Source organism: Chiloscyllium plagiosum, unplaced genomic scaffold, assembly GCF_037043375.1.
Source record: "Chiloscyllium plagiosum isolate Xiang-an unplaced genomic scaffold, Cpla_swu_hap1 HiC_scaffold_53X, whole genome shotgun sequence".
Taxonomy (NCBI): domain Eukaryota; kingdom Metazoa; phylum Chordata; class Chondrichthyes; order Orectolobiformes; family Hemiscylliidae; genus Chiloscyllium; species Chiloscyllium plagiosum.
In genome coordinates, this window is record NW_028270191.1 from 17,738,012 (window position 1) to 17,752,304 (window position 14,293).

The 14,293-nt window shown below is 46.4% G+C and overlaps 1 non-coding gene across 1 annotated transcript; it reads right to left on the reverse strand.

The window, feature by feature from the left end:
* Window positions 1–11,279: 11,279 nt before the first annotated feature.
* On the reverse strand, window positions 11,280–11,466 carry LOC122543439 (U2 spliceosomal RNA). The gene has a single exon (XR_006310023.1). It is a non-coding gene; the product is annotated as a U2 spliceosomal RNA (small nuclear RNA).
* Between the last annotated feature and the right edge of the window lie 2,827 nt (window positions 11,467–14,293).

Consider the following 14,293-nt stretch of genomic DNA (forward strand, 5'->3'; position numbering starts at 1 on the left):
GCTTTTTAATCAACAACTTATGGTACATGGACATTGCAACCCTGGACAGCCATTGCTCCCCAAATCTTGAATTCCACACTATCAAATGCACCCCTTCTATCTACCACGGGAATTTTTCACTGCTATACTAACTGCTGTGTACATATCACCACAAGCAAAGGTTGAGGAAGCTCTGGATGTGCTGTACTCCACCACTAACCACCCTGGAGATGGAACACCCCGAGGCCCTGTTTATTGTAACTGGTGACTTCAATCAAGCCACAATCTAAGGAAGGTGTTGCCCAAGTACCACCAGAACATTACCTGCCCCACCAGCAACTTGAACACTTTAGACCACTGTGCCACCACTGTGAAAGATGCCTACCGCTCCATCCCCCAGTCTCATTTTGGGAACACTGACCACAATGCTATGTTTCTTCTCTTGGCCTACAGGCAAAAGCTCAAGCAGGAGACCACCTCGCGGTTACAGGTTCAGTGCTGGTCGGAGGAGGCAGAGGATCAACTCCAGTGCTTTCTGGAATCGGCTGATCGGGCGATGTTCAAACAGTCCACAGGTACCTTGGACGTGTACACCACCACAGGAAACCCTGGATGAATCAGGATATACAGAACCTGCTAAAACCAGAAGTGAGGCCTTCAGAAAAGGAGCTGAAAATGTGTTGCTGGAAAAGCGCAGCAGGTCAGGCAGCATCCAAGGAGCAGGAGAATCGACATTTCGGGCATGAACCCTTCTTCAGGAATGAGAAAAGAGAGGTCAGGAAGAAGATTGCAGGTTAGGAAGGCGGTGCTGAGTTCGAGGGATTTGACTGAGACAAGGTGGGGGGAGGGGAAATTAGGAAACTGGACATTTACTATAAGCCGACCGACTCCCACAGCTACCTAGACTACACCTCCTCCCACCCTGCTCCCTGTAAAAACGGCATCCCATATTCCCAATTCCTTCGTCTCTGCCGCATCTGCTCCCAGGAGGACCAGTTCCAATACCGTACAACCCAGATGGCCTCCTTCTTCAAAGACCGCAATTTCCCCCCAGACGTGATCGACGATGCCCTCCACCGCATCTCCTCCACTTCCCGCTCCTCCGCCCTTGAGCCCCGCCTCTCCAATCGCCACCAGGACAGAACACCACTGGTCCTCACCTACCACCCCACCGACCTCCGTATACATCGCCTCATCCGTCGTCATTTCCGCCACCTCCAAACGGACCCTACCACCAGGGATATATTTCCCTCCCCTCCCCTATCAGCGTTTCGAAAAGACCACTCCCTCCGTGACTCCCTCGTCAGGTCCACACCCCCCACCAATCCAACCTCCACTCCCAGCACCTTCCCCTGCAACCTCAAGAAATGCAAAACTTGCGCCCACACCTGCCCCCTTACTTCCCTCCAAGGCCCCAAAGGATCCTTCCATATCCGCCACAAATTCACCTGCACCTCCACACACATCATTTATTGCATCCGCTGCACCCGATGTGGCCTCCTCTATATTGGGGAGACAGGCCGCTACTTGCGGAACGTTTCAGAGAACACCTCTGAGACACCCGGACCAACCAACCCAACCATCCCGTGGCTCAACACTTCAACTCCCCCTCCCACTCCACCAAGGACATGCAGGTCCTTGGACTCCTCCATCGCCAGATCATAGCAACACGACGGCTGGAGGAACAGTGCCTCATCTTCCGCCTAGGAACCCTCCAATCACAAGGGATGAACTCAGATTTCTCCAGTTTCCTAATTTCCCTTCCCCCACCTTGTCTCAGTCAAATCCCTCGAACTCAGCACCACCTTCCTAACCTGCAATCATCTTCCTGACCTCTCCAGCCCCACCCCCACTCCGGCCTATCATCCTCACCTTGACCTCCTTCCACCTATCGCATTTCCAACGCCCCTCCCCCAAGTCCCTCCTCCCTACCTTTTATCTTAGCCTGCTGGACACACTTTCTTCATCCCTGAAGAAGGGCTCATGCCCAAAATGTCGATTCTCTTGCTCCTTGGATGCTGCCTGACCTGCTGCGCTTTTCCAGCAACACATTTTCAGCTCTGATCTCCAGCATCTGCAGTTCTCACTTTCTCTTCAGAAAAGGAGACCCACTCAATTAAAAGAAATCCAAGTGTGACCTTCGCAGAGCCATTAACACAGCCAAGGACCAATACCGATTCAAACTAGAGACCCAGAAAGACACCCGGCGACTATGGCAAGGACTGAATGACATCATAGGTTCTAAAAAGAGACAGTGCAAGTTAGCAGACGAAGACACATCCCTCCCAGATCGTCTCAACGTCTTCTATGCTCGCTTTGAGTAGAATTTCAGCGGAGTGGTAACGCCTATTCCGACAAGTCCTGACAAATCTATCCTAACAGTCACTACATCAGAGGTCAGATCAGTTTTCCTTCATGTGAATCCAAGGAAAGCGATGGGACCAGACGGAGTACCAGGCCGTGCACTCAGAGCATGCTCAGATCAACTGGCAGAGGTCTTCTCGGACATCTTCAACCTCTCCCTGCAGCAGGCCACTGTCCCTGCCTGTTTCAAGAAGGTCAACATCATCCCTGTGCCTAAGAAGACTCATGCAGCATGTCTGAATGACTACCGCCCAGTGGCCCTAACTTCGGTGGTCATGAAGTTTTTTGAAAGGCTGGTCATGGTATTAATCAAGTCCAGCCTCCCCACTACTCTTGACCCACTCCAATTTGCCTATCGGACCAACAGATCCATGTCAGATGTCATATCACTTGCCCTTCAGTCCTCCCTAGAACACCTTGACACCAAGAACAGCTACGTAAGAATCCTACTCATTGACTGCAGTTCAGCCTTCAACACTCTATTATCCCCGCGAAACTGATTACTAAACTTAGTGATCTCGGACTAAGCCCCACTCTCTGCAACTGGATTCTGAGTTTCCTGATCCACAGGCCACAATCAGTGGAGATTGGGGATATTATTTTATCCTCACTAACACTCAACACTGGAGTCCCCCAGGGGTCCGTACTCAGCCCCCTACTGTACTCACTGTCTATGCATGACTGCGTCGCCAAACACCAGATTAATGCCTTTTTCAATTTCCTGATGACATCACCATAGTCGGTCAAATCTCAGATGGCGACGAAACAGACTACAGACGGGAGATAGACGACCTGGAAAAATGGTGCATTGAGAACAACCTAGCTCTCAATGCCAGCAAAACCAAAGAACTCATTATTGACTTTCGGCGGGATGTTACTCATGCCCCCTTACACATTAACAGCACAGAGGGGGAACGAGTGGAGAGTGTCAGGCTCCTGGGAGTGGTCATCAACAATAAGCTTTCTTGGACTCTTCATGTGGACGCACTGGTTACAAGGCCCAACAATGTCTCTTCTTCCTCAGGCAGCTGAAGAAATTTGGCATGACAGAGAATACCCTTGCCAACCTTTATAAGTGCGCCATTGAAAGCATTCTGTCTGGATGTATCACTACCTGGTATGGCAACTGTTCCATTCAAGATCGGAGACGGTTACAGAGAGTGGTGAACTCGGCCTGGACAATCACAAAGGCCAACCTCCCATCTATAGAATCCATCTACCAGGCCCGCTGTCAAGGAAAGGCCGCCAGCATTCTCAAAGATCCATCCCACCATGGTAATGCTTTTCTACAACCTCTACCATTGGGGAGAAGGTACAGAAGCCTGAACACATACACCAGCCGGTTTCAAAATAGTTTCTACCCGACTGTTGTTAGAATACTGAATGGACACACAAACTCTGAGCATTTGCCTGTACCTGTGTTTTTGTTTTTGTCGCTGTTTACCTATTATTTATTTACCTATGCTACTTAACTCTGTGATCTGCCTGTATTGCTTGCAAGACAAAGCTTTTCACTGTGCCTCGGTACGCGTGACAATAAATTCAGTTCAATTCAATCTTTGCGTCATCTGCAGTCTTACATATCATCACCATTAGTCGCTGCCCCACCTCCCCCCACCATCCACCATCCAGACACACACATTTCTTTCAAAATCATTTTGGGACCCAGCATCAATCCCTATGGTACGCCACTGGGCACTGGCATCCAGTCACACACAGTCACACAAACAGCCTTCTACCATTATCCTCTGTCTCCTACCACTAAGCAAATGTTGGATCCAACTTGCCAAGTTATTCTGGATCCCATGTGCGTTTACCTTCTTTATCAGTCTCCCATGTGGGACCTTGTCAAAGGCCTTTCTGAAACCCACATAAACTACATCCACTACACTACCCTAATTTTCACACCGGGTCACCTTCTTGAAAAATTCAATCAATTTGTTAGGCCTGACCTCCCTCTGACAAAGTCATGCTCCCTATCCCTGGTCAAACCTTGCTTCTCCAAATGGAGATTAATTCTGTCATAGAAAAACACACCCCAAGATCCCTGTGTTCCTCTGAGTTTGATTATGTGACTTCCTTGTATCCTCCCCAGGAGACATTGAGCTGTCTCATCACATGACTCAGTAGGTCGTGGCATGAAATGCACCATGTAGTTGATAAGGCAACTTTGATACAGAGCAACTTTGTCAGAATGGACATATTCATTGATCAGCTGTTGACATCAACAACAGAAATTTCAATGCTAACATTTGTATTAAAAGGCACAATGTTAAAAAATGACGATGTGATTCCTTACCACGGGTGCCACTAATCTCAGCCTTGCTGTTGTGGGATATCTTTGGAAGCCAACCCTTTCTCATTCAGAGGCAACTTTGATCATTCTCTCAAATAGTCACATTTAAGGAGTAGGCCATTCTGCCCTTCGAGCCTGCACCACCATTCAATATGATCTTGGCTGATCATCCTTAATCAGTATCCTGTTCCTGCCTTATCTCCAGAACCCTTGATTCCACTATCCTTGAGAGCTCTATCCAACTCTTTCTTAAATGAATCCAGAGACTGGCCCTCCATTGCCCTCTGGGGCAGAGCATTCCACACAGCCACCACTCTCTGGGTGAAGAAGTTTCTCCTCATCTCTGTCCTAAATGGTCTACCCTGTATTTTTAAGCTGTGTCCTCTGGTTTGGCACTCACCCATCAGTGGAAACATGTTTCCTGCCTCCAGAGTGTCCAATCCTTTCATAATCTTATATGTCTCAATCAGATTCCCTCTCAGTCTTCTAAACTCAAGGGTATACAAGCCCAGTCGCTCCAGTCTTTCAGCGTAAGCTAGTCCCGCCATTCCAGGAATTGACCTCGTGAACCTATGCTGCACTCCCTCAATAGCTAGAATGTCTTTCCTCAAATTTGGAGACCAGAACTGCACACAGTACTCCAGGTGTGGTCTCACCAGGGCCCAGTACACCTGCAGAAGAACCTCTTTGCTTCTATACTCAATCCCTCTTGTTATTGATTCCATTTAGGTAATAATCTGCCTTCCTGTTCTTGCCACCAAAGTGGATAACCATACATTTATCCACATTAAACTGCATCTGCCATGCATCTGACCACTCACCTAACCTGTCCAGGTCACCCTGTAATCTCCTAACATCCTCATCACATTTCACCCTGTCATCCAGCTTAGTATCATCAGCAAATTTGCTAATGTTATTACTAATACCATCTTCTATATCATTAACATATATTGTAAAAAGCTGCGGTCCCAGCACTGATCCCTGCGGTACCCCACTGGTCACTGCCTGCCATTCCGAAATGGAGCCATTTATCACTACTCTTTGTTTCCTGTCAGCCAACCAACTTTCAATCCAAGTTAGTACTTTGCCCCCAATACCATGCACCCTAATTTTGCTCACTAACCTCCTATGTGGGACTTTACCAAAAGCTTTCTGAAAGTCCAGGTACACTACATCTACTGGATCTCCCTCGTCTATCTTCAGAGTTACATCCTCAAAGAATTCCAGAAGATTAGTCCCTTCATAAATCCATGCTGACTCTGACCTATCCTGTTACTACTATCCAGATGTGTTGTAATTTCATCCTTTATAATAGACTCCAGCAACTTTCCTACCACTGAGGTCAGACTAACTGGTCTATAATTTCCTGCTTTCTCTCTCCCACCTTTCTTAAAAAGTGGTACAATATTAGCCACCCTCCAATCCGCAGGAACTGATCTCGAATCTATCGAACTCTGGAAAATAATCACCAACGCATCCACGATTTCTCGAGCCACCTCCTTCAGTACCCTGGGATGTAGACCAACAGGCCCCGGGGACTTATCAACCTTCAGACCTAACTATCTCTCCACCACCAATTCCTGGCAAATATAAATTCCCTTAAGTTCAGGTCCTTCAGCCACTGTTACCTCAGGGAGATTGCTTGTGTCTTCCCCAGTGAACACAGATCTGAAGTACCAATTAAATCCTTCTGCCATTTCTTTGTTCCCCATAATATATTCCCCTGTTTCTGTCTTCAAGGGCCCAATTTTAGTCTTAACCATTTTTTTGCCTTTCACATACCTAAAAAAGCTTTTACTATCCTCCTTTATATTTTTGGCCAGTTTACCTTTGTACCTCATTTTTTCTCTGCATATTTCCTTCTTCGTAATCCTCTGTTGTTCTTTAAAAGCTTCCCAGTCCTCAGTTTTCCCACTTATCTTTGCTATGTTATACTTTTTCTCTTTTAACTTTATATGTTTCTTAACTTCCCTCGTCAGCCACGCCCACCCATGCCTCTTCCTAGGATCTTTCTTCCTTTTTGGAATGAACTGATCCTGCATCTTCTGCATTATACACAGAAATATCCGCCATTGTTCCTCCACTGTCATCCCTGCTAAGGTATTGCACCATTGAACTTTGGCCAGCTCCTCCTTCATAGCTCCATAGTTCCCTTTATTCAACAGAAATATTGTCACTTCCGATTGTACCCTCTCCCTCTCAAATTGCAGATTGAAGCTTATTGTATTATGGTCACTATTTTCCAATGGCTCCTTCACTTCGAGGTCCCTGATCAATTCTGGTTTGTTGCACAATATCAGATCCAGAATTGCCTTCTCCCTGGTAGGCTCCAGCACCAGCTGTTCTAAGAATCCATCTCGGATTAATGGCCGGTTGCAGAGTAACACAGGTGTAAAAAGCCTCTCTATCTGTTATTAGCACTTGACTGTAGGAAATGACACTGCATGAAAGTACAGAAAAAGCACAACACATTTTTGGACTTTGTCATAACTGTGCCTATGCAGTGCAATGACAAGTCTACCATTTCAGAAGAGCATAAACAGTTCAGGGTGGATAAAAAGTATAAAATGAGACCAGAGAAGAGACAGGCCAACAACCTGCCATCACATATGTTACACTGCCACGAAGTCAAGACCTACATTGTTTTCTTTATTTGCATCTAATCTATTTTACTCAGCTAATCTAGCCAATTGTTCTCTATGAAATCTATGAAGCAATTGTTGAGTAGAACAGGTTTATGACCCTCAAAGTCTACCTAACCTGTGTGGGGTCAGGAATTGAGGCAAACACAAATCTGAACAAATGAAAGGTTTGATTTTGTAATTGGGCTTGTTTGTTACCTCAAATATTTTGGGTCTTGAACCTTCCATCACAAGATCAGAAATAGGGATGTTCTCTGACAATTGTTCAGCACTGTTTTCAACTCCAGATACTCCACCATTGCACATGGTGGAATTTGAATTTAATAAAAATCTGGAATTTAAAGGTGAATAATGATCATTAAACCATTGTCAATTGTGTTAAAAATCTCTCTGATTCAGTAATGTCCTTCAGGCAAGAAAATTTGTCCTTACTTGATCTTGCCTAGCTTGCCATTTAGTTGTATAAACCACTAAAAAGGCTCAAAAAGGAATGATACAGGATGGACCATCAGGCTTCGATGAAAGCACCAGAAACAACAATGGCAAACTCAGCCTTGTTGACGCTGCAAAGTCCTCCTTCTCAACGTCTGGGGGCTGATGCCAAAATTAGGAGAGCTGTCAGAGACTAGTCAAGCAACAGCCTGAAATAGCCATACTCATGGAATCATACCTTATAGTTAATATCCTGGACAACACCATCACTATCCCTCTGTATGTCCTGTCCCACTGGTAAGGCAAACCCAATAAAGGTGGAAAGACGCTGATATATAGTTAGGATGGATTTGCCCAAGGATTTCTCAAGGACTGTAGACCCCATGAACTCTGATGGCAAGCATGGGAAATGCAAGGCCTCCTGATAATTATGTACCCCATCCCCTCTCAGCTGATGAATCAGTGCTCCTATATGTTCATTACCACTTCTGGCAAAGGCCAGAATGTACTCTGGGTGGAAAACTTCAATGTTCGTCACCAAGAGTGATTTGCAGCGCTGCTATTGATTAAAGGACATAACTGTTAAACTCAATCTGTGGCAGTGTTCAGACAAAACAAATAATCTTATCTTCACCACTCTGCTTCTGCAAATTCATTGGTCCATGACAGCAATAGTAAGGGTGCACAGTTGTCATGGAGACAAAGTCCCGTCTTCACAATAAGGATACTCTCCATTGTGTTATGTGGCACTGTCATAATGATAAACGGAACAGGCTTTGAACAGATCAAGGCTGGGCATCCATGAGGCATTGTGGGCCATTAGCAGCTGCAAAATTGTACTCCAACACAATCTGAAACCTCATGATCAGGCATATCCCCTATTCTAACATTACCATCAAGCCAGCAGCAACACCAGGCATACCTAAAAGTGAAGCTACAAAACAGGACTACAATATTTGTATGCCAAACAGCATAAGCCACAAGTGACAGACAAAGCTAAATAGTTCCACAGGCAATGGATCAGATCTACACTGCAGTCCTGCCATTTCCAGTTGTGAATTTGTAAACAACTCACTAGAGGAGGAGGCTCCATGAATAATCCCATCCTCAATGATGGGGGATGCCAGCACATCAGTGCAAAAAACAAGGCTGAAGCATTTGAATAATCTTCAGCCAGAAGTGCTGAGTGAATGATCCATCTTGGCCTCCTCCAGAGAGCAGGTCAGAGGTTAGGAATCCTGCAGCGAGAAACTCACCTCCTGACTCCCCAGAACCTGTCCACCATCTACAAAGCACAGGTCAGGAGTGCAATTGAATAATCTCCACTTACCTCGGTTAGTGCAACTCCAACAACACTCAAGAAGCTTGAAACCATCCAGGACAAAGCAGTTACTTGATTGGCACCACATCCACACTCACTCCCTGAATTACTGACACACAGTAACAGCAGTGTGTACCGTCCACGAGAAGCACTGTAGACATTAGCATAGACCACTTCTGTTTGGAAGGACAAGGCTGACAGGCACAAAGGAATACCACCGTTTGCAAGTTTCCCCCCCCCCCCCCCCTAAAATGTAGCCTAATTAATGTTTGGTAGGGAAATGCACTTCTGCAATTAAGACAGCTGCCTGCCTCTCTCCTTAGATTTAACAGAGTTGTGCACACACCCAGGTGACCTGACCAAATTACTACTCTTGTGGAAGCTTTAAATTAGGACATTAAAATGTACTGTTGCTGGTTTGGCCATATATTTACTTTCTTCCTGTATGTGATTATTTACTGAGCACCACATTCTCATTGAATGGTGGAATAGGCTGTCGGGGCTAGAAAAGCACAGCAGGTCAGGCAGTATCCGAGGAGTAGGAAAATTGACATTTCGGGCAAAAGCCCTTCTTCAGTCCTGATGAAGGGCTTTTGCCCGAACCATCGATTTTCCTACTTCTCGGATGCTGCCTGACCTGCTGTGCTTTTCCAGCACCACTCTAATCTAGACTCTGATTTCCAGCATCTGCTGTCCTCACTTTTGCCTAGGCTGTAGGGGTTGAATAGCCTACTCCTGTTCCTATGTTCCTGTATCACCATCCTCTAGAAGTTCCAAGATGCATTAAAACTAATCAATTGCTTTCAATGTCTTGAAAAATGCAGTACACAGTTAATGTAATTAGTTAGAACAGTCTGCCTGATTTTAAGTTTTAAGGGACAGTGGTGGGTCAGACACCCTGTCGTTCTTCAAGTTAGACTATGGGATCTTTTACATCTCGCAGAACAGATACATGAAGCCTTTGCTTTAAAAATCTCAACTGAAGATAGAATCTCTAACCTGCAGCACTCATTAAATAATTTATGAAGTGTCAGGGTGAAGTTCTGCAACAAAGCTTGGAACCACAATCGTTTGAGTCCATGCCAAATGGAACTGAGGACATTGAAGGTAATAAAGTACATTCCATAAGAAATTACATCTTAACCTATTAATCCAAAGTGAAACACAAGAAGAATGCATATATTTTATGATATGCTGCACACAAACTTACTGCAATGTCAGAATATTAATTGACCATAAAATTCTGGATTAGTGGTGCTGGAAGAGCACAGCAGTTCAGGTAGCATCCGAGGAGCAGTAAAATCGACGTTTCGGGCAAAAGCCCTGCAGAATCAAAGCAAATATTGAACACAAACTATTTTTAGATTAAAAATAAACTAATGAGGAATTAATTCTTAAATTTAAAGCTGTCCACCATTTTCCTCCTGAGTGTTACATATATGAATGTCTGTATCTTAGCTCCATTCACTCCATATCCCTGAAAGTATTGTTCAGCAAAATTTCTAAGTTTGTGGACAACAGAAAACTTGGAAGAATTGTAAACAGAGGAGAACAGTGTAGAACTTCAAAAGGATATTGACACATTGGTAGAATGGGCAAATAGGTGGCAGATAACATTCAGTGCAAAGAAGCATGAGGTTTGATACAAAGAACATGGAGAGACAGTATAAAGAATACTATTCTAAAGGGAGTGCAAAAGACCTGGGTGTACACATGCATAAGTCATTAAAGTTGGCAAGAAAGTTAAAGATAGTTGTCAATAAAGGAGACAGTATCCTATAGGACGAAGGTACAAGAGCAGGGATTAGATTCGATTACTTACAGTGTGGAAGCAAACCCTTCGGCCCAACAAGTCCATACCGACCCGCCACCCACCCAGACCCATTCCCCTACATTTACCCCTTTACCTAACACTATGGGCAATTTAGCCTGGTCAATTCACCTAACCTGCACATTTTTGGATTGTGGGAGGAAACCCACGCAGACACGGGGAGAATGTGCAAACTCCACACAGAGAGTCGCCTGAGGCGGGAATTGAACCCGGGTCTCTGGCGCTGTGAGGCAACAGTGCTAACCACTGTGCCACCGTGCCGCCCTTTTTATAAGACAGAAAACTCATAACAAAAGATGATAGTTTCATGCAACTGAAAAGATAATAGATGGAACAATCACTGCAATCAACACGGCAAACTAGCAAAGGCAAGAGATTCACATTACATTAACCTGCTTTTGAACTTGGGTAGGCATTGGGTGCACCATTCCTGGAAACACTGCAATACCAGGCTGATACATGGAGAGGACAGAGCAAGCCCTTAACCCATCTCCCTGCTCCAAAAATCCATTTAATACAAACACTCCCACGTTCGGGAGACATCAGCAATTAAACTGATAAGAACAGAAACTACACATATTCTGAGGCAAAAGGGAGTTATCTAAGACTGGTTAAATTTCATGTAGAGTATTTAGAGTATTTAGTAGAGTTATGGTCACCACACAATAGGAAAGATGTGAAGTAAGGTACAGTCAGAAACATGGGAAGTTATGATGGGGAATAAACAGATAGCAGACCAATTAAATACATACTTTGGTTCTACCTTCAAAAAGAGGAGATGCGGTGGAGAGCATCGTCGACCACGTCGGAGGGGAAATTGCAGTCTTTGAAGAAGGAGGCCATTTGGGTAGTTCGGTACCTCACCTTATCTCAGTCCCAACCCCCGGATTCAACACCGCCCTCTTGACCTGCAATCTTCTTCCTGACCTCTCCGCCCCCACCTCCTCTCCGGCCTATCACCCTCACCCTATTCCACCTCTCGTATTCCCAGCGCCCCTCCCCCAAATTCCCTCCCCCCTACCTTTTACCTCAGCCCGCTTGACACAGCAGCCTCGTTCCTGAAGAAGGGCTTATGCCCAAAACGTCGATTGTCCTGCTCCTCGGATGCTGCCTGGCCTGCTGTGTTTTTCCAGCACCACATTTTTCAACTCTGGTCTCCAGCATCTGCAGTCCTCACTTTCTCCCAAATGGAATTCAATTCAGATAAGTGTGAGGTGATGTCCTTGGGACAGAGAAGCACTGAAGAACAGAGGGACCTTAGTGTGCATGAACACCGATTCCTTAAGGTAGTGGGATAGATAGTGGTTAAGAAGGCATGTGGGATACTTGCATTTATTAGACAAGACATAGAGTTTAATATCAGGGAGGTGATGCTGGAACTTTATAAAACATTGGTAAGCCACAGCTAGAGTATTGTGTGCAGTTCTGGATATTGCCAGGATTGAAGAGTTCTACTAACGAGAAGAGATTGGAAAGACTGAGGTTGTTTTCCTTGGAGCAGAGGAGATTGAGAGGGGATATGATTGAGGTGTACAAAATTATGAGAGGTACAAACAGGGGAAATGGGAAGAAACTTTCCTTCTTGTTTGAGGGATCAATGATCATAGGCATATATTTAAGGCAGGAGGTTTACAGGGGATGTGAGGAAATTGTTTTCACCCAGAGGGTGGTGGGAATCTGGAACTACTACCTGTAAGAGTGGCAGAGGCAAAAACTTTCATGTCTTTTTTGAAATATTTTGATGTGCACTTGTGATGCTATGATGCACATGGATATGGGCCAAATGCTGGAACATGAAATTTGAATAGTTAGATGGTTGTTTTTGACCAGTGTGGACTCAATGGGCCAAAGAACCTTTATCTGTGCTGTAGACTCTCTGACTACGAATAATGGACGTGTGAATGTGGGAAGGTTGATTCACCATGTTTGCTCATTCATCCTATGATTAAGTTCCTAAAATTTCTAATGAAAACTGAAAATCCTCACTTACTCACCAAGCCTGGCAGTATCTATGGAAAAGGAGAAAGTGAGGTCTGCAGATGCTGGAGATCAAAGTTGAAACTTTATTGCTGGAACAGCACAGCAGGTCAGGCAGCATCCAGGGAACAGGAGATTCGACGTTTCGGGCACAGGCCCTTCTTCAGGAATGAGCAGAGAGTGTTCAGCAGGAGAAGATAAAAGGTAGGGAGGAGGGACTTGGAGGAGGGGCGTTGGAAATGTGATAGGTGGAAAGAGGTCAAGGTGAGGGTGATAGGTCGGAGTAGGATGGAGGCGGAGAGGTCAAGAAGAAGACTGCAGGTCAGGAAGGCGGTGCTGGGCTGGAGGGATTCGGCTGAGACAAGGTGGGGGGAGGGGGGATGAAGAAACTGGTGAAGTCCAAGTTCATCCCCTGTGGTTGGAGGGTTCCCAGTCGGAAGATAAGACGCTCCTCCTCCGACCGTCGCGTTGTTGTGGTTTGGCGGTGGATGAGTCCAATGACCTGCATATCCTCGGTGGAGTGGGAGGGGGAGTTGAAATGCTGTGCTACAGGGTGGTTGGGTTGGTTCGTCCGGGTGGCCCAGAGGTGCTCTCTGAATCGCTCCGCAAGTAGGCGGCCTGTCTCCCCAATATAGAGGAGGCCACACCGGCTGCAGCGGATGCAGTAGATGATGTGGGTGGAGGTGCAGGTGAATCTGTGGCGGATATGGAAGTTTCCTTTGGGACCCCTCCAACCGCCACCAGGACAGAACCCCACTGGTCCTCACCTACCACCCCACCAATCTCCATGTACAGCGCATCATCCGCCGTCACTTCCGCCACCTCCAAACAGACCCCAGCACCAAGGATATATTTCCCTCCCCTCCCCTATCAGCTTTCCGTAGAGACCACTCCCTCCGCGACTCCCTTGTCAGATCCACACCCCCCACCGACCCAACCTCCACTCCCGGCACCTTCCCTTGCAACCGCAGGAGGTGCAACACTTGCGCCCACACCTCCCCCCTCACTTCTCTCCAAGGCCCCAAAGGAAACTTCCATATCCGCCACAGATTCACCTGCACCTCCACCCACATCATCTACTGCATCCGCTGCAGCCGGTGTGGCCTCCTCTATATTGGGGAGACAGGCCGCCTACTTGTGGAGCGATTCAGAGAGCACCTCTGGGCCACCCGGACGAACCAACCCAACCACCCTGTAGCACAGCATTTCAACTCCCCCTCCCACTCCACCGAGGATATGCAGGTCATTGGACTCATCCACCGCCAAACCACAACAACGCGACGGTCGGAGGAGGAGCGTCTTATCTTCCGACTGGGAACCCTCCAAGCACAGGAGATGAACTTGGACTTCACCAGTTTCTTCATCCCCCCTCCCCCCACCTTGTCTCAGCCGAATCCCTCCAGCCCGGCACCGCCTTCCTGACCTGCAGTCTTCTTCTTGACCTCGCCGCC